This window comes from Lutra lutra, chromosome 9 (genome assembly GCF_902655055.1).
Source record: "Lutra lutra chromosome 9, mLutLut1.2, whole genome shotgun sequence".
Lineage (NCBI taxonomy): Eukaryota > Metazoa > Chordata > Mammalia > Carnivora > Mustelidae > Lutra > Lutra lutra.
The window spans coordinates 98,149,159-98,170,683 of NC_062286.1; the positions used below are offsets into that span (position 1 = coordinate 98,149,159).

The 21,525-nt window shown below is 43.3% G+C and overlaps 1 pseudogene; it reads right to left on the reverse strand.

Annotated features, from left to right (window-relative positions):
* Positions 1–14,158: 14,158 nt before the first annotated feature.
* On the reverse strand, positions 14,159–18,868 carry LOC125109862 (uncharacterized; annotated as a pseudogene).
* Between the last annotated feature and the right edge of the window lie 2,657 nt (positions 18,869–21,525).

Genomic DNA, 21,525 nt, shown 5'->3' on the forward strand with positions numbered 1-21,525 from the left:
AGAGAGAGGAGGGACATGTTTGAAGGTGAGCTGAAGAGCATTATCACATCCATTAGCAAAAGGAAGCCCCCCCCCCAGTCATCCCACAAGTGAACCAAAAGGATCGATGTCATCAAAGATAGAGAACCATCAGCCACCAGTATTCATGCCAGCTGTACGAAAATTTGTGGTGAGGTGTCCTGTGGCAAGTATAGATGTTACGTGCTTGAGGTGACTCACCTTAAAGAGAAAGAAGTTTTTGCCACCCTGTCAGTGCTCAGAATTGACTAGAAGGGTAAGAGGACTGGAACTGAAGAAAAATCATGTTTGGAAACATCTTCAGAGCTGAAATAAAAAAGATAGCATGCCCTGAGAATTGGCTGATCATGAGTAGGCTATCTCATTTCATTGCTTGAGGGCAGAAAAGAAATCATCCTGTATTTTCCATGTTGAAAACAAGAAAACACAGAACCTTGGGTTGTATTTTTTTTTTTATTTAATGTCAGTTAGCCAACATGCAGTACATCACGCACTTCAGATGTAGTGCCCAGTAATTAATCAGTTGCGTATCACTCCCAGTGCTCACCACATGGCCTGCCCTCCTTTATGTTCCTCATCCAATTACCCCATCCCCCGACTCCCCTCCCCTCCAGCAGCCCTCAACTTGTTTTCTAGTTAAGAGCCTCTCTTCATTTTTCCTCCCTCTCTGGTGGCTTCCTGTTCAGTTTTCCCTCCCTTCCCCTTGATTATCATATGGCTTCACTCCTATGTGGAACCTAAGAAACAGTGCAGAGGATCATAGTGGATTTTCTTTAAATGATGTTATTTTATATCTTTTCATTTTTTTTTAAATTTTATTTTTTATAAACATATATCTTTATCCCCAGGGGTACAGGTCTGTGAATCGCCAGGTTTACACACTTCACAGCACTCACCATAGCACATACCCCCCCCCAATATCCATAACCCCACCCCCCTCTCCCAACCTCCCTCCCCCCATCAACCCTCAGTTTGTTTTGTGAGATTAAGAGTCACTTATGGTTTGTCTATATCTTTTCATATTTGACTGAACTTCTTTTCCTGAAAATGACCCATTCCAATGAGGTGTCCATTGGCCCTGGAGGGACAGGGGTTCTTCAATCTTCCTCAATGAGTTAGGATCCTGAACCAGGTGTCAGGAGAACCTCATCTGGTTTATTGTTCCATCGGTGTCCTTGCTGGGCCTCAGTTTCCTTATCTGTAGAATGGTGAGATACAAATGCTGTTTTCCCGGAAGGTCTTCCAGCTCCAAATTTTCAATGGTTATAGAAAGCTGAATGTGGTTTAATCCATGAACCATGGGGCAGGAATATTTATTTCATCTACATCAGGAAGACACACAACCAAGTAGAATGGAAACAGCAGGGGATTAGATCTCCAGTAGGACTCTAGTGAAATGCTTTTACAACTGCAAATATCATAGGAAGTTTTCTTTTCTGTGAACACAGAGGTGGGCACTGGACTTTCCATATCAACAGACTTCACTTTTGTCTTTGGACATTTTCACTGATCTTTTTTTTTCTTAATTTTTATTTTTTTTTTATTTCTTTTCAGTGTTCCAGAATTCATTGTTTATGCACCACATCCAGTGCTCCATGCAATACATGCCCTCCATAATACCCACCACCAGGCTCACCCAACCTCCCACACCCCCCCCAAAAACCCTCAGAATGTTTTCAGAGTCCACAGTCTTGCATGGTTCATCTCCCCCTCCAACTTCCCCCAACTCCCTTCTCCTTCCCATCTCCCCATGTCCTCAATGTTATTTCTTATGCTCCACAAATAAGCAAAACCATACGATAATTGACTGTCTCTGCTTTACTTATTTCACTCAGCATAATTTCTTCCAGTCCTGTCCATGTTGATATAAAAGTTGGGTATTTATCCTTTCTGATGGAGGCATAATACTCCATAGTGTATACGGACCACATCTTCCTTATCCATTCGTCCGTCGAAGGGCATCTTGGATCTTTCCATAGTTTGGTGACTGTGGTCATTGCTGCTATGAACACTGGGGTACAGATGGCCCTTCTATTCACTACATCTGTATCTTTGGGGTAAATACCCAGTAGTGCAATTGCGAGGTCTTTGGGTAGCTCTATTTTTAATTTCTTAAGGAATCTCCACACTGTTTTCCAAAGTGGCTGCACCAACTTGCATTCCCACCAACAGTGTAAGAGGGTTCCCCTTTTTCCACATCCTCTCCAACACATGTTGTTTACTGTCTTGTTAATTTGGGCCATTCTAACTGGTGTAAGGTGGTATCTCAATGTGGTTTTGATTTGAACCTCCCTGATGGCTAGTGATGATGAACATTTTTTCGTGTCTGTTAGCCATTTGTCTGTCTTCTTTGGAGAAGTATCTGTTCATGTCTTCTGCCCATTTTTTGACATGATTTTCTGTTTTGTGTGTGTTGAGTTTGAGGAGTTCTTTATAGATCCTGGATATCAGCCCTTTGTCTGTATTGTCATTTGCAAATGTCTTCTCCCATTCTGTAGGTTGCCTCTTTGCTTTGTTGACTGTTTCCTTTGCTGTGCAGAAGCTTTTGATCTTGATGAAGTCCCAAAAGTTCATTTTCGCTTTTATTTCATTTGCCTTTGGAGACATATCTTGAAAGAAGTTGCTTTGGCCGATGTCGAAGAGGTTACTGCCTTAGGATTCTGATGGATTCATGCCTCACATTGAGGTCTTTTATCCATTTCTAGTTTATCTTTGTGTATGGTGTAAGAGAATGGTCGAGTTTCATTCTACACATAGCTGTAGCTACCCCAGCACCATTTATTGAAGAGACTGTCTTTTTTCCACCGTATATTTTTTCCTGCTTTGTCGAAGATTATTTGACCACAGAGGTGAAGGTCCATATATGGGCTCTCTACTCCATTCCACTGGTCTATGTGTCTGTTTTTATGCCAGTACCATGCTGTCTTGGTGATCATAGCTTTGGTGTAAAGCTTCAAATCAGACAACGTGATGCCCCGGTTTTCTTTTTCTTTTTCAACATTTCCTTAGCAATTTGGGGTTCTCTTCTGATTCCATACAAATTTTAGGATTGTTTGCTCCAGCTCTTTGAAAAATGCCAGTGGAATTTTGATCGGATTGGCATTGAAAGTATAGACTGCTCTAGGCAGTATAGACATTTTAACAATGTTTATTCTTCCAATCCACGAGCATGGGATGGTCTTCCATCTTTTTGTGTCTTCTTCAATTTCTTTCATGAGTGCTCTGTAGTTCCTCAAGTACAGATCCTTTACCTTTTTGGTTAGGTTTATTCCCAGGTATCTTATGGATCTTGGTGCTATAGTAAATGGAATCCATTCTCTAATTTCCCTTTCTGTATTTTCATTGTTAATGTATAAGAAAGCAACTGATTTCTGTGCATTGTTTTTGTAGTTTTACGTTCAGTCTGCCTGATGGGACCCAATTATGAAACTCAGAGAGCATATCCTAATCCTTGATCTCATAATACCCTATTTTTTCTTAATTTTTGAAATTACAGTCTAATTGACATATGGTTTTATTTTTATTTCAGGTGGACAGAAGTGATTCTGGAGTTCTGTATATGACTCAGTGCTAATCACAGTAAGAGTACTCTTAATCCCCATCCCTATTTCATCCATCCCCCCACCTGGCTCCCACTAGTTTGTTCTGTATATTTGAGGCTGTTTTTTTTTTTTTTTTTTTTTTTTAGTATATTTTTTTTTTAATTTTTTTATTTTTTTCAGCATAACAGTATTCATTATTTTTGCACCACACCCAGTGCTCCATGCAATCCGTGCCCTCTACAATACCCACCACCTGGTGCCCCCAACCTCCCACCCCCCACCCCTTCAAAATTCTCAGATCGTTTTTCAGAGTCCATAGTCTCTCATGGTTCACCTCCCCTTCCAATTTCCCTCAACTCCCTTCTCCTCTCCATCTCCCCTTGTCCTCCATGCTATTTGTTATGATCCACAAATAAGTGAAACCATATGATAATTGACTCTCTCTGCTTGACTTATTTCACTCAGCATAATCTCTTCCAGTCCCGTCCATGTTGCTACAAAACTTGGGGATTCATCCTTTCTTTCTTTCTTTTTTTTTTTACAGCGTTATAAACATATATTTTTATCCCCAGGGGTACAGGTCTGCGAATCGCCAGGTTAACACACTTCACAACACTCACCATAGCACATACCCTCCCCGATATCCGTAACCCCACCCCCTCTCCCAACCCCCTCCCCCCATCAACCCTCAGTTTGTTTTGTGAAATTAAGAGTCACTTATGGTTTGTCTCCCTCCCAATCCCATCTTGTTTCATTTACTCTTCTCCTACCCCCTCAACCCCCCATGTTGCATCTCCTCTCCCTCATATCAGGGAGATCATATGATAGTTGTCTTTCTCCGATTGACTTATTTCGCTAAGCATGATACCCTCTAGTTCCATCCACGTCGTCGCAAATGGCAAGATTTCATTTCTTTTGATGGCTGCATAGTATTCCATTGTGTATATATACCACATCTTCTTTATCCATTCGTCTGTTGATGGACATCTAGGTTCTTTCCATAGTTTGGCTATTGTAGACATTGCTGCTATAAACATTCGGGTGCACGTGCCCCTTCGGATCACTACGTTTGTATCTTTAGGGTAAATACCCAGCAGTGCAATTGCAGGGTCATAGGGTAGTTCTATTTTCAACATTTTGAGGAACCTCCATGCTGTTTTCCAGAGTGGTTGCACCAGCTTGCATTCCCACCAACAGTGTAGGAGGGTTCCCCTTTCTCCGCATCCTCGCCAGCATCTGTCATTTCCTGACTTGTTAATTTTAGCCATTCTGACTGGTGTGAGGTGATATCTCATTGTGGTTTTGATTTGTATTTCCCTGATGCCGAGTGATGTGGAGCACTTTTTCATGTGTCTGTTGGCCATCTGGATGTCTTCTTTGCAGAAATGTCTGTTCATGTCCTCTGCCCATTTCTTGATTGGATTCTTTGTTCTTTGGGTGTTGAGTTTGCTAAGTTCTTTATAGATTTTGGACACTAGCCCTTTATCTGATATGTCATTTGCAAATATCTTCTCCCATTCTGTCAGTTGTCTTTTGGTTTTTTTAACTGTTTCCTTTGCTGTGCAAAAGCTTTTGATCTTGATGAAGTCCCAAAAGTTCATTTTTGCCCTTGCTTCCCTTGCCTTTGGTGATGTTCCTAGGAAGATGTTGCTGCGGCTGAGGTCGAAGAGGTTGCTGCCTGTGTTCTCCTCGAGGATTTTGATGGATTCCTTTCTCACATTGAGATCCTTCATCCATTTTGAGTCTATTTTCGTGTGTGGTGTAAGGAAATGATCCAATTTCATTTTTCTGCATGTGGCTGTCCAATTTTCCCAACACCATTTATTGAAGAGGCTGTCTTTGTTCCATTGGACATTCTTTCCTGCTTTGTCGAAGATGAGTTGACCATAGAGTTGAGGGTCCATTTCTGGGCTCTCTATTCTGTTCCATTGATCTATGTGTCTGTTTTTGTGCCAGTACCATGCTGTCTTGATGATGACAGCTTTGTAATAGAGCTTGAAGTCCGGAATTGTGATGCCACCAACTTTGGCTTTCTTTTTCAATATTCCTTTGGCTATTCGAGGTCTTTTCTGGTTCCATATAAATTTTAGGATTATTTGTTCCATTTCTTTGAAAAAAATGGATGGTACTTTGATAGGAATTGCATTAAATGTGTAGATTGCTTTAGGTAGCATAGACATTTTCACAATATTTATTCTTCCAATCCAGGAGCATGGAACATTTTTCCATTTCTTTGTGTCTTCCTCAATTTCTTTCATGAGTACTTTATAGTTTTCTGAGTATAGATTCTTAGTCTCTTTGGTTAGGTTTATTCCTAGGTATCTTATAGTTTTGGGTGCAATTGTAAATGGGATGGACTCCTTAATTTCTCTTTCTTCTGTCTTGTTGTTGGTGTAGAGAAATGCAACTGATTTCTGTGCATTGATTTTATATCCTGACACTTTACTGAATTCCTGGACAAGTTCTAGCAGTTTTGGAGTGGAGTCTTTTGGGTTTTCCACATAGAGTATCATATCATCTGCGAAGAGTGATAGTTTGACTTCTTCTTTGCCGATTTGGATGCCTTTAATTTCCTTTTGTTGTCTGATTGCTGAGGCTAGGACTTCTAGTACTATGTTGAATAGCAGTGGTGATAACGGACATCCCTGTCGTGTTCCTGACCTTAGCGGAAAAGCTTTCAGTTTTTCTCCATTGAGAATGATATTTGCGGTGGGTTTTTCATAGATGGCTTTGATAATATTGAGGTATGTGCCGTCTATCCCTACACTTTGAAGAGTTTTGATCAGGAAGGGATGCTGTACTTTGTCAAATGCTTTTTCAGCATCTATGGAGAGTATCATATGGTTCTTGTTCTTTCTTTATTAATGTGTTGTATCACATTGATTGATTTGCGGATGTTGAACCAGCCTTGCAGCCCTGGAATAAATCCCACTTGGTCGTGGTGAATAATCCTTTTAACGTACTGTTGAATCCTATTGGCTAGTATTTTGGCGAGAATTTTTGCATCTGTGTTCATCAAGGATATTGGTCTGTAGTTCTCTTTTTTGTTGGGATCCTTGTCTGGTTTTGGGATCAAGGTGATGCTGGCCTCATAAAATGAGTTTGGAAGTTTTCCTTCTATTGCTATTTTTTGGAACAGTTTCAGGAGAATAGGAATTAGTTCTTCTTTAAATGTTTGGTAGAATTCCCCCGGGAAGCCATCTGGCCCTGGGCTTTTGTTTGTTTGGAGATTTTTGATGACTGTTTCAATCTCCTTACTGGTTATGGGTCTGTTCAGGCTTTCTATTTCTTCCTGGTTTAGTTGTGGTAGTTTATATGTCTCTAGGAATGCATCCATTTCTTCCAGATTGTCAAATTTGTTGGCGTAGAGTTGCTCATAGTATGTTCTTATAATTGTCTGTATTTCTTTGGTGTTCGTTGTGATCTCTCCTCTTTCATTCATGATTTTATTTATTTGGGTCCTCTCTCTTTTCTTTTTGATAAGTCTGGCCAGGGGTTTATCAATCTTATTAATTCTTTCAAAGAACCAGCTCCTAGTTTCGTTGATTTGTTCTATTGTTTTTTTGGTTTCTATTTCATTGATTTCTGTTCTGATCTTTATGATTTCTCTTCTCCTGCTGGGTTTAGGGTTTCTTTCTTGTTCTTTCTCCAGCTCCTTTAGGTGTAGGGTTAGGTTGTGTACCTGAGACCTTTCTTGTTTCTTGAGAAAGGCTTGTACCGCTATATATTTTCCTCTCAGGACTGCCTTTGTTGTGTCCCACAGATTCTGAACCGTTGTGTTTTCATTATCATTTGTTTCCATAAATTTTTTCAATTCTTCTTTGATTTCCTGGTTGACCCATTCATTCTTTAGAAGGATGCTGTTTAGTCTCCATGTATTTGGGTTCTTTCCAAATTTCCTCTTGTTATTGAGTTCTAGCTTTAGAGCATTGTGGTCTGAAAATATGCAGGGAATGATCCCAATCTTTTGATACCGGTTGAGACTTGATTTAGGACCAAGAATGTGATCTATTCTGGAGAATGTTCCATGTGCACTAGAGAAGAATGTGTATTCTGTTGCTTTGGGATGAAATGTTCTGAATATATCTGTGATGTCCATCTGGTCCAGTGTGTCATTTAAGGCCTTGATTTCCTTGTTGATCTTTTGCTTGGATGATCTGTCCATTTCAGTGAGGGGAGTGTTAAAATCCCCTACTATTATTGTATTCTTGTCGATGTGTTTCTTTGATTTTGTTATTAATTGGTTTATATAGTTGGCTGCTCCCACGTTAGGGGCATAGATATTTAAAATTGTTAGATCTTCTTGTTGGACAGTTCCTTTGAGTATGATATAGTGTCCTTCCTCATCTCTTATTATAATCTTTGGCTTAAAATCTAATTGATCTGATATAAGGATTGCCACTCCTGCTTTCTTCTGATGTCCATTAGCATGGTAAATTCTTTTCCACCCCCTCACTTTAAACCTGGAGGTGTCTTCGGGTGTAAGATGAGTTTCTTGTAGGCAACATATAGATGGTTTTTGTTTTTTTATCCATTCTGATACCCTGTGTCTTTTGATTGGGGCATTTAGCCCATTAACATTCAGGGTAAGTATTGAGAGATATGAATTTAGTGCCATTGTATTGCCTGTAAGGTTACTGTTATTGTATATTGTCTCTGTTTCTTTCTGATCTACTACTTTGAGGGTCTCTCTTTGCTTAGAGGACCCCTTTCAATATTTCCTGTAGAGCTGGTTTGGTATTTGCAAATTCTTTCAGTTTTTGTTTGTCCTGGAAGCTTTTAATCTCTCCTTCTATTTTCAATGATAGCCTAGCTGGATATAGTATTCTTGGCTGCATGTTTTTCTCATTTAGTACTCTGAATATATCATGCCAGCTCTTTCTGGCCTGCCAGGTCTCTGTGGATAAGTCTGCTGCCAATCTAATATTTTTACCATTGTACGTTACAGACTTCTTTTCCCGGGCTGCTTTCAGGATCTTTTCTTTGTCACTAAGACTTGTCAATTTTACTATTAGGTGACGGGGTGTAGACCTATTCTTATTGATTTTGAGGGGGGTTCTCTGAACCTCCTGGATTTTGATGCTTGTTCCCTTTGCCGTATTGGGGAAATTCTCTCCAATAATTCTCTCCAATATACCTTCTGCTCCCCTCTCTGTTTCCTCTTCTTCTGGAATCCCAATTATTCTAATGTTGTTTCGTCTTATGGTGTCACTTATCTCTCGAATTCTCCCCTCGTGGTCCAGTAGCTGTTTGTCCCTCTTTTGCTCAGCTTCTTTATTCTCTGTCATTTGGTCTTCTATATCGCTAATTCTTTCTTCTGCCTCATTTATCCTAGCAGTGAGAGCCTCCATTTTTGATTGCACCTCATTAATAGCTTTTTTGATTTCAACTTGGTTAGATTTTAGTTCTTTTATTTCTCCAGAGAGGGCTTTTATATCTCCCGAGAGGGTTGCTTTAATATCTTCCATGCCTTTTTCAAGCCCGGCTAGAACCTTGAGAATCATCATTCTGAACTCTATATCTGACATATTACCAATGTCTGTATTGATTAGGTCCCTAGCCTTTGGTGTGGCCTCTTGTTCTTTTTTTTGTTGTGAATTTTTCCGCCTTGTCATTTTGTCCAGATAAGAGTTTATGAAGGAGCAAGTAAAATACTAAAAGGGTGGCAACAACCCCAGGAAAATATGCTTTAGCCAAATCAGAAGAGATCCTGAATTGTGAGGGGGGAGAAAGGGGATAAAAAGGGGTTCAGAAAGAAAGAAAAAAAAACTATTAAAAAAAAGAAAGCCGATAAAGAAAAAATATAAAAAGAAAAAATATATATATATTAGATAAACTATTTAAAAAACGTTAAAAAAAGAAAACGGTAAAAGTTAAAAAAAATTTAGCAGAAGAAGAGAAAAAGAAAAAAAAAAATTGAAAAAGAAAAAAAAATTAAATTAACTGCAAGGCTAAAAAATCATGGGGAGAAAGCCATGAGTTCCGTGCTTTGCTTTCTTCTCCTCTGGAATTCCGCCGTTCTCCTTGGTAGGTGAACTTGGTCCTGGCTGGGTTTCCCGTAGATCTTCTGGGGGAGGGGCCCGTTGTAGTGATTCTCAAGCGTCTTTGCCCCAGGCGGAGTTGCACCGCCCTTACCCGGGGTCGCGCTGAGTCATCCGCTCGGGTTCGCTTTGGGGAGCTTTTGTTCCCTGAGCGCTTTCCGTAGAGTCCGGAGGACGGGAATAAAGATGGCGGCCTCCTGGTCTCCGGCCCGGAGGAGCCGAGAGCCCGGGGCCCCACTCCTCAGTGCGCCCTCAGAGAACAGTGCCAAATGACTACCGTCACCCTGGCCTACGGCTGCGCTCCGAGCTGACCGAGCCTGCGACCGGTTCACGGCAACCCGGAACTGAGAGTCACTCCTCGGCTCTGTCTCTGCAGCCGGCTTCCCCGTTCTAATACCGGTAAGCTCTGCGACACTGAGACACCCCCGATCCTTCTGCGACCCTGCGGGACCTGAGGCCGCGCTTACCCCGCCTGGGCTTCACCCCAGTTAAGCCTCTGGAGCGATGTCCCTCCGCGGAACAGACTTTTAAAAGTCCTGATTTTGCTCCGTTGCTCCGCCGCTCGCCGGGAGCCGGCCCCTCCCCCCGCGGTCTATCTTCCCGTCGCTTTGGATTCACTTCTCCGCCAGTCCTACCTTGCAGAAAGTGGTTGATTTTCTGTTTCTAGAATTGCTGTTCTTCTTCTCTTCAATCTCCCGTTGGATTTGTAGGTGTTTGCAATCTTTAGATAAGCTATTTAGCTGATCTCCCGCTACCCGAAGTAGTCTTAGCCTGCTACTTCTCCGCCATCTTGACTCCTCCCCCGAGGCTGTTTTTTTTTTAATTATCTTTTTTTTCTTTCTTCTTTCTTTCTGTTTCAATGCCGCACATGAATCAAATCATATATTAACGTAACATACACTAACTTTAAGTCTTACCTCAATTTCTTGGTCTGGGTGAATTGTGGTGAATAGATTACCAGGTGCAATCCCCAGCAGCTCCCAGAGATAGCCATCCTTGCTATATACCTGCCTGCCTATCCACTAAGTGTTTGCTAGTAGCAACTAGTGAATAAAGTCCAAGAGATGGTCTTTAACTCCTTTAAGCATTCCTGACCAAACATTGTGACTTTCCTGTTAGTGTCTTTTGTTCCCTCCCTTTCTCTCCAATATCCCTGGACTGGGAAAGCAAGCACCAGTGTTTAGAACTGTCTTACATAGAGGCCACAGAGGAAGCATCCTAGTAAGTGGCCAGGCTAATAGCAGTAAGGAACTCAAGGTCCGGATTTAGCTTGAACTCAACAAACTGAGTTTCTGCCCCCAACCCACCCCCACCCTTATACTACAGAAGGGAACAGGAGGAGAGGACTGCAGGTGTGGACAAAGCCCTGCCCTGTTTATCTTCCTGACAATCAAAACACATCTTTGTCGCTGCCAAACTGTTGCTGATAAATCTCTTTAGAGTGGCAAATCAGATGAACTTTTATCTACTGGTCCACTGACACCTTCTTTCTCCATGGGGTCTGTGGACAAGGGGCCTTGGCATCAGCTGAGAGCATGTTAGAAGTGCTGACTCTCAGGTCCCTCCCAGGCTTACTGTCAGAATCTGCATTTTTACCTGATACTCAGAGGATCACAGCCTGAGAGGGTCTGCCCAAAAAACCACTGTGGAATGTTCCACAAAGAGAAAGCTAATCAGCCACCTTGATATCAATGGTTCCATCCTGGGCCTTTTTGGCCATTGCTGTCATTGTAGGATCCCCTGCAGGGTTGATTCCCCAGTGGCCCCAGTGGGAACTATCCTGGAAGAAAGGAAAGAACACTCTCCAGGCTGGGACTTAGAGCATAGAAGAAGCTAAGCATGGGCACAACAGCGGGAGCTCCAACTTGCCAAGGCTGAGAGACTGCTCTGGACCTCTACATTGTTCTCTTGCTAGATCCCTTTGTGTCAGCTTATGTTATTGGGGATTTTTCTTGTATTGCTGAAAGCTGTCCTCTTAGATTCACTATGGCTGTATCTCCAAGTTGTGGGACCCTTGGCTTGTCATTTTGCTTCCACGTAATTTTGGATATCCTCTTTGAATTCCTGGTTGACCCAGTTGTTGTTTGGTAGCATGTTCTTTAAGCTCCGTGGATTGATGGTCTTTCCAGATTTTTTCTTGGGGTTGATTTCTACTTCCAAAGCATCATGGTCATAAAAAGATGCATAGCATGATATCTGTCTTTTTTAATTTGTTGGTACTTGTTTTGTGGCCTAACCTGTGATCTGTTCTGGAGAATGTTCCATGTGCACTTGAAAAGAGTGAGTATTTTGCTGTTTTAGGGTGGCATGTTCTGCCTCTATCTATTCAAACCTGTGCATCACTCAAAGCCATTGATTCCTTGTTGATTTTCCATTTAGATCATGTCTCCATGAATAGAAGTGGGGTGTTTCAGTCCCGCACTATATGGTATCACTGTAAAAGAGTTCCTTTAAATTTGTTATTAACTGTTATGTGCATTTGGGTGCTCCTATGTTAGGGACCTAAACATTTAAAATAGTTCTATCTTATTGCATGGTATCCATTATTATGATGTAGTGTCCTTCTTTGAGTCTTACTACACTCTTTTTTTTTTTTTTTAGCAGTCTGTTTTGTCTGGTAGAAGTTATCCTTGCTTTGTTTTGGCATCCATTTGCATGATAAATGCTTCTCATCTGCTCACTTTCAATCTGCCCCTAGGTCTACGGGGTCACATGAGTTCCCCATTTCAGACAAGTCAGTGGAACTGTGTCAACTGAGACTGAGTGTGTAAACAGGTGAGTGTTGAGACCATAGACTTCAGAACAACATGGACCTGATGGTCCCCTTGGCCAGCAAGGAGAGTGTGGGGATTCTCTGAGCAAGGATATGGACAATTATCCTGGCAAAAGGGAATGAATCCCTGCTCCATCAGGCCCCAGCAAGGGTACAGTGGCTACCATGGATCTTACCAAGAGGCTGGAGCCTGGAGGCACTGCTGCCTTCCAAAGGACTGCTTAAGGAAATGCAGGAATGCTGGAAATCCTAGATCCTAGTTCAGCATAGATATGAATGGAACCAGGCCCAGCTGTGACTTTCAAGATACATCTCCCCATATTTCCCCCAACACCAAAAACAAGTGGGGAAAGGAATCCAGAGATCATGAACAAAGATCCCAGGAGGATTCCTGTCCTGGTAAAGGGTGAACCTAGAGAGCCTAGAATGGAAAGTTCTGACTGCCCTTCTTCCATTTATAAGTTATCATCCTCTGGCTTTGTCCCTTCCACAGGCAGGATTGGATCTCTTTACATGTTCTTCCCCATTTAGTGCCGATGCAATTCCAGAGACTGAACTAGGAAATGGTCACCTTTAAATACGGAGTCCCAACAAACATAAACCCCAACACACAAACAAAAACCCCATGTCACAAAGGAAGCAAGGCATAGTTCTCCTTACTTTAGAGTAGAGAAAGGCAGCTCCTCTCCTGGGGAGGACATAGTTCTGGGGAGTGTAAAGAACTGATAAAGCCTCACAGGTTCAGTGCTTGTTGCTGCTGTTCCTGGGAAAGTAACTGTAACCTCTCCATCTCAGGAGTCCTGAGGGCTGTCTCTGCTGTTTGCCCAAATTCCTTATACTGAAATGAACCTGTCCTCTGGGAAAGGGGATTTGGGGGTACCACCGGTAGCTAGTGAGGAGGGCTGGCTCTTCTCCTTCCTTCCACATAGCTGATGACCCAGATTTCTTAGCTCAGGAATGAATAGGACAGTCTGTGCATCTTCTCCATTACTGTAGGAAGTAAAAGAAAAGAACCAAGCCACACTCCTGAGCTAGAAGAGTTAAGAAAAAGGGCTTTAATATAATACTATTTTAACCTATGAAAAACTATGTAATAATATTAACTATTGTCTCCTCAAATAAGCAAATAGGTGGGAGGAAGAGGTGTTGAGCAGATGTGGTGCACACACCACACATACTCTAGCTGTCAAGGGGGAATCCTGGCATTAACATGGGTGACACAGGCTCAGCCCTGATGGTGGCTATGGCCAGTTCTCCTGGTGCTGGAGTTCTGCTGGACAGCTAGGACCGGGACTTCAGCTGGCAGGACACGATGTAGTTAAGGACAGAGGGACACCTGTGAGTTGACCAATAACTTCACTTCAGGAGTCCCTTCCTGGGTTTACCCACATCTGGAATCTGGCACCCCAGCAACAAGGCCTGAGGCTACCCAGGGAGCCATAGACAAAGGATCCGTAGAGGGGCTAGCAAGAAGAATCCACCCCAACCCTCACCCAGCTCCTCTTCACCTGTCATCCTCGCTGAGCTGCTTCACAGATGGAACCAGGCCCTAAATGGATCCTTGGGCTATAGGGTGTAATTCTCTGCAGCCACCTGAAGTGGCATGATGTCCCTGATGTCTCAGTATTCCTGAGCTGGGAGAGAGGCACAGGATGTGCACCGAGTCTGGGTGGGGAAGTTACAGGGCCAGGTGAGGGCTGAGCAGTGGGACAGGGGACCCATCCCAGGTCTTGGCACAGATGGCCACCCTCCTACATGCAAATTCATCCAGTCCCAACCTCTTCTCAGAGGCAAGTAGAAATAGGTCCTCCACCATGAAATTCTTCTTGATGCCTTTCCTTTATCCCTACTGACTAACTAGATGGATCTTGTACTTCTTGCTTAGCAACCAATACCAGTAAATGTGAGATGGAAAGGGTAGAGCCAAGGAATGTTCTTCCCAGGAACATCTCTGATTCCGCTGCCTCCCCTTCCCTACAGGAAGTGCCACATATGCTCACCTTATTCTTTTTTTGGTGGTTGATCTCATTCCCCTGGAAAGGAGACAACCAAAGTCCCTCAGAAAGAGTCCCCTAGTTAGTCCTAGCACCTTACAGCCACCCCTTCCTAGGCTGCACTTAGGCCAGGACACAGGAGGGGCCCACTCAGACGCAGACAACGGGACTGGGGTCTAGGCAAGGCCCTGGTTTCCAGAGAAAGGAGGATGTGGGGAAGATGAACAAGCTCCAGGTCAGGACCCTGCAGCACAACCCTTGTGATGACAGAAGGGGGCAGCTGAAGCTTCAGGCAGGCAGGGGCTGCTGGGCTACTCAAGTGCTGCTGATATGCAGGGTCCTCACTTCATTCTCCTCCCACAAGCAAGCTCCAAGGGAGAGCCTCAGACCATTCAGACAGACCTCAGCAGATTTGCCTTCAGGAAGCTCTGTTTCTTCACCAGTCTTGGGCACAAGTCTAAGTGCAGCCTCCCTTCACTCAGCACTGAGATGGGCAAGAGAACCCTGCTCACAGGGTTAGCTGTGAAGCTGTTGTGACAGGCGATTTGCCAAGTACGGAGAGCTCAGGGCTCAGTATGGAGGCTCTCTGCTCCCGAACCTCAGGACTCTGGTCCCTGCTCCACAATGCTCAGGCTCCTCTACCTCCAGATAGTCCTCCATTGCAGTATCCCATGTCACCAGTTCAGTGAGGAAAGTGCAAAGGTAGGGGATGACACCCAGTGTCATGAGGGGCAGGGTTCAATGAGTCCCTGCACTCTGGTGCCACAGGGACCCTCCCCTGAAAAGGCTTCAGCCTCCTGGCCCATCCCTGCTTCCCACATGGGGGTCAGCAAGGACCCTTAGTAGTTCCCCTTCAATTCCCTTTCCCCTCACCAGACCAGAACATCAGACTCCTCCTGATCACCTCCAGGACGTCCTTGGTGAAAATCACATGGTATGGAGCCCCCGGCTGCTCCATGTCCATAAATGCAATCTGTACCCAGCTTTCTAGAGCCTCCTCCTGGTCACTTGGAAATAAGAAATGTAGGAAATATGGCAACAGGAGGTGGAGCTGGAGTCACAAGTCCCACCTGTCCTGATTTGGAGGCTTCCAGCCCTCAGGGAGGAGCCATTCTCCTCTGACATTGGAGGCCCTGTACCTCAGGTACACACCCCTTCTTCGGCAGCCTCTTCTGGGTGCTCTGCAGGTACCTCACCAGGGTGGCAAATTTATTAGAGGGCTGCTCCTGTAGGGCTAAGGACACGTTCCTTGAGAGCAGAATACCCTCCATCCATTTGTTCCCACTGTCTTTGACATCAGGCCCTTCAGACCCTAGACATCTGACCTAAGTCCATTGATATTGATGCTCCATTATCCTGAAGCAAGCCGTTAGCCTGTTTAGAACAATCTCAGCTACCACATTCAGTCCATGTATGACCTTGGGCTTGTAGCCTGGCCTCCCTGAGCCTGTCTTCTCATCTGAAAAAGTGAGAACTCCATCTACCTCCCATGGTCTCCTGAGGACTCAGGATCCTATGACTGTCATCACTGTTGTGGCCCTCAACCCATCCCAACCCCGTCATTGAGCAGGGGCCTGTCCCCGGGCTGTCAGTGTTTTTACAGGCCCCCTTGTGGACCAGCTATGCACATAGAGAGACAGGAAATCTAGCCTAGGGAGTCTGGATGGGCAGCACCAGCTCGTCTCACCCCCAAGAGAATCTTCAGCCCAGGCTGTCAGCACATTCATGCCACAGGCTTCCCCTCCTCAAGGAATGCTTCAGGCCATCCCTACTCCATCCACACAGGACTGCGTTCCCTCACACCCCTCCTCTCCTTCTAGATCTGCACCTGCCATGCTACCTTGATAAGTAGTTTCCTGCTCTGTGGGCTGTCTTGAGCACACAGCTTTCTTTACAATTTGAAAGCTCTTGCTGAATAGAGGGAAGGAAGGTAGAATCAGTGTAGGAATAATGGGGCAGGGGGAGTGCAAGGCCCTTTTCTTGGAGAACCCTAATGCATCATACTGCCTGGATAAGGGTTTTCTCTGAGGTCCTCTAAGCACTAAGGTCTTTGTAGGACTTGGGAAGGAGTTCTTATGGGGCTAATCCTGGGCCTGCCTTGGCAAATAATTGAGCAGCTCTGTTTTGGTGGATTTTGGTTTCCCATGAGCACAGAGTTCAGTGGCTGTCAAGTAAACACGTGAAAATATTGAATTCAGCTCAGCCCAGGGTGGGACATTGAGGAAAACTGATTTCTAAAGCAGGAGGCATGAAGGCCTATTCCCCAGGGAGGCAGAGAGAGAACTGGACCCAGGCTCAGGTTCTTTGGTCAAAGTTAGCTGCCTCCCAGGAGTTCCAAGCTGATAGAGGGGGAAAAGGACAGGCCTATGGGTAATTCCTCATCCAGCTGGGTCCCTCCACAGAGAGAAGCCTCCTTACCTGGAAACTTTCTCCCACATCCTCCTCAGGCAGTAAATGGTGACACTGCGGAGCCGAGAGGATGGCATGCAGGGAGGAGTAGTTCCCCAGGATCTGACATGCCTGGGGGAGGGAAGAGGAGGAGCTGTCAAGGGGAGAGCAGGAGCCCCATCTGCTCTAGAGCTTCAGTACCCCCTCAGTTTACAGCTCCCCTCCTGATGAAGTAGGTTTCCAGGGACTTGCAGAAGGGGAAGGGTAAGCTCTAAAGAGTTACGCTGCTGGGGAGAGGGAGGATTTTCCCTCACTCCAAAGCAGGAATCGGGTAGGAACTGTGCTTCCCAACATGGGGTAGTGGAAGTTAAGGTCAGTCTGCCCCCGGGAGGAAGAGCCTAGGGATTACATGGACCCTAGATCTTAGACCAGGGATTTCAATCCTGAGAAGTGATAGAGACAGTAGAGCAGTTCCTGAGGCTCAGGAGAACAACTCAGCTGGGCCTCCCATAGCATCTTGGCCACCTTGATCCAGTGCTCCACCCCCAGGACGGCCTGTCCTGGGCTGTCATGCTTGGGTTTTCAAGGCAGGTGGTGATGACACAGTAGGCCATATCGTTGAAGTGAACAAACGTGACCCGGACTATGGGTGTCAGTTGCTCTTTGCCAGGTTTGTTCCTCCTGGACCAGATGGAGTCCAGACACTGATGGGGCAGCACTTTCTTGAATAGCTCCTAGAGGACAGGGGGCAGGAGCTTGGTCTAGGACAAGTAGAGTGAGGGGTCTGCACAAGATTTAAGGGGGCACCAAAATTCACTATTAAAATAAGTAATATTTTAATACGATAGGCTTCTCAAAGGCAAAATTAATGTTAAATTAATCCATGGTGAACATTACTTAAGTTTTAAGTAATCACCAGTGTTTAGCTGAGCCATACTGGAGCCTAAGGTAAAAGGAAGAATGTGTACCACTATAGGTATGTTTTTAATAGATTTTGAATGGTTAATTTTTTTCGAGAACATTTAAGCTTTGAAAAAATATTGAAAAAACAATATCTTCATATCAAACAATCAAAAAGTTTTAAAATTCACTATTAGCTTAAATATTTTGCTTATAACACAGAATGTATAATAATTTTATTTTTCTGGCTTTAATGGAACAAATTCAACAAAATTTTCAAAATCTTCTTTACTTATCTCATTTTTAATTGTGAGATCTGCAATGCTTGACAATTTCTCTTGACAAAGTAACAATCTTTTAGTTATCTTCTTAAGGTCACTAGTTCACAAAGATCGTTCTAATCTAACTTAATATTATAAAAAAGGATTTTTACTTGGTTTTCATTTTTAAAAAACTCCCTCTGTATCATGCCTCAAACCAATTAATAAGCAAAGGTAGTATACCACATCAGGAAAGGTACAAGAACACAGAGAAACAGCCTTTGGGTTGCACTGGCTTGCAAGCTGTGCTGAAAGTTGCCAGTCAAGCAGGAACACAAAACATTCTGGCACTACAGTATCTATGGTAAGTACTCAGGAACAACAGTCCACTGGAGGAATTTGAAATTAATTTCAGAAAGAATCAATGACCTAAATGTGAAACATTAACTATAAAATTTCTAGAAGAAAGACAGAAGATCTTTGTGATTTTTGGCTTAGGCAATGATTCCTTAAAGGACACCAAAAGCACAATCTGTAATAAAAAAAATTTATACACTGGACTCTATAAAAACTAGAAACTTTTCCTTTTTGAAGGACACAATTAAGGGAATGAAAAGATGAGTCAGAGATGGGGAGAAAATATTTCCAATTTGCATAGCTAATAAAGCACTTAAATCTAGAATATACAAAGAACTTTGAAAATTCAATATTAAGAAGACAAACAACCTAATTAAATATATGGTCAATCGATTCAAACATACAAACTGCCAAAGACATACAGATGGCAAATAGCACATGAAAGATGTACAAGATCATTAGTCATGAGTGAAATGCAAATTAAAACCACAATAAGATACCAGTACCACTGAAATGAAAAGACTGATCATACCAAGTGTCCATGAGAATGTAAAGTAACTACAACTGTCATACTGCTGGTGAGAATGTCAACCATTACGGGAAGCAGTCTGGCTGTTAAACATAGAACTTTACACGATTCAGCGGTTCCATTCTCAAGAGACAGGAAAGCACATTCACATATGAAGACTTGTACACAAATGTTTACAGTAGCTTTGTTTATAGCCAAATACTAGAAGCAACCCAAATGCCCATCAACAGCTGACTGGATAGACAAACTATGGTGTATCTACACGATGGAATGCTATACTACTCAGAAATGAACTATTAATAGATGCGCCAACAAAGAAGAATCTCAAAATAATTAAATAGCATGGAAGAAGCCAAACAAAGATCATGCAGTGTATACTCTTCTAATTCTGTAAGATTCTAGAAAATCGAACTACTCTAAATGACAAAAAGCAGATCAGTTTCCTGTCTTGCTAATTTTGGCCATTCTAACTGGTGTAAGGTGGTATCTCAATGTGGTTTTAATTTGAATCTCCCTGATGGCTAGTGATGATGAACATTTTTTCATGTGTCTGATAGCCATGTGTATGTCTTCATTGGAGAAGTGTCTGTTCATATCTTCTGCCCATTTTTTTATATCATTGTCTGTTTTGTGTGTGTTGAGTTTCAGGAGTTCTTTATAGATCCTGGATATCAACCTTTTGTCTGTACTGTCATTTGCAAATATCTTCTCCCATTCTGTGGGTTGCCTCTTTGTTTTGTTGACTGTTTCCTTTGCTGTGCAGAAGCTTTTGACCTTGATGAAGTCCCAAAAGTTCATCTTAGCTTTTCTTTCCTTTGCCTTTGGAGACATATCTTGAAAGAAGTTGCTGTGGCTGATATCGAAGAGGTTACTGCCTATGTTCTCCTCTAGGATTCTGATGGATTCCTGTCTCACGTTGAGATCTTTTATCCATTTTGAGTTTATCTTTGTGTACGGTGTAAGAGAATGGTCAAGTTTCATCCTTCTGCATATAGCTGTCCAGTTTTCCCAGCACCATTTATTGAAGAGACTGTCTTTTTTCCACTGTATATTTTTTCCTGTTTTGTCGAAGATTAATTGACCATAGAGTTGAGGGTCCATATCTGGGCTCTCTACTCTGTTCCACTGGTCTATGTGTCTGTTTTTACAACATGTGTTGGGGAGGATGTGGAGAAAGGGGAACCCTCATACACTGTTGGTGGGAATGAAAGTTGGTGCAGCCACTTTGGAGAACAGTGTGGAGATTCCTCAAGAAATTAAAAATAGAGCTTCCCTATGACCCTGCCATTGCACTACTGGGTATTTACCCCAAAGATACAGATGTAGTGAAAAGAAGGGCCATCTGTACCCCAATGTTTATAGCAGCAGTGGCCACGGTCACCAAACTGTGGAAAGAACCAAGATGCCCTTCAACAGACGAATGGATAAGGAAGATGTGGCCCATATACACTATGGAGTATTATGCCTCCATCAGAAAGGATGAATAACCAACTTTTGTAGCAACATGGACGGGACTGGAAGAGATTATGCTGAGTGAAATAAGTCAAGCAGAGAGAGTCAATTATCATATGGTTTCACTTATTTGTGGAGCATATCAAATAGCATGGAGGACATGGGGAGATGGAGAGGAGAAGGGAGTTGAGGGAAATTGGAAGGGGAAGTGAACCATGAGAGACTATGGACTCTGAAAAACAATCTGAGGGTTTTGAAGGGGCAGGGGGTGGGAGGTTGGGGGATCCAGGTGGTGGGTATTAGAGAGGGCATGGATTGCATGGAGCACTGGGTGTGGTGCAAAAATAATGAATACTGTTACGCTGAAAAAATAAAAAATTTTTTTTAAAAAAGCAGATCAGTGGTGACCCAGGGACTGGGCAGGGGGTGGAAAAAGGGCATAAGAAAACCAATGGGAATGATGGTTATGTTCATTACCTTGATTGTCATAATGATTTCACAGGTAGACACCTATGTCAAAACTTCTTACAATGAACATTATCTACACATATCAATTATTGTATGTCAGTTATACTCCCCAAAAGGAGATGCTTTTTAAAAAAGAAAAACACGGAGCAGGTGGTCTGGAAGTGACTAAGTGAAAAATCATGAGGACAGAGGTTGTGTTCAGATAAAGGTCTGTATGGTGACAAGGGTGCAGAAGATGAAGTCAGGAAAATATGGAGGATGAGGGGTCAAGGAGCTGATGGGTAATTGGCAAGAAGGGAAAGGACTCGGAAACAGCTAAGCCATTAAAAAATAAATAAATAAATAAGGCAAGTAAGCAGATCAGAAGGCATGGCAGTAATGAGGACAGACAAGAGTTAGTCAGGGGAGGGGGTTTCCACAGAGAGGGTGGTAGATGAGGTCTGGAATGGGCCTTAGAGAAAAGAAAGACCATGATCTCACTTCCACAGGCCTGGAGGAGACAAAGAAGCATGGGAGAAAAGCCAGGTTTCAAAGAACCAAGGAGGTGAAACCAAGAGCCTGGGGCTCTAGGGCTGTTGCTTAGCCCAGTAAGAGGATTCTCAGAGGGTCGCAGACAAAGTGGGAAGGAGGGCAAGAAATGCAGGGTATTGATTTTGAAAACACCCCAGAGAGGACCCTGGGAAGACACCTAGTGGGCCAAAGGGGCATTACAGGTATACTACCTGGTGGACACCAAGGCAGGCAGGAGCCCTATATTTCAGCCTGACTGTGATGCATCGCTGAGGGACCCTTACTTTAAAGTT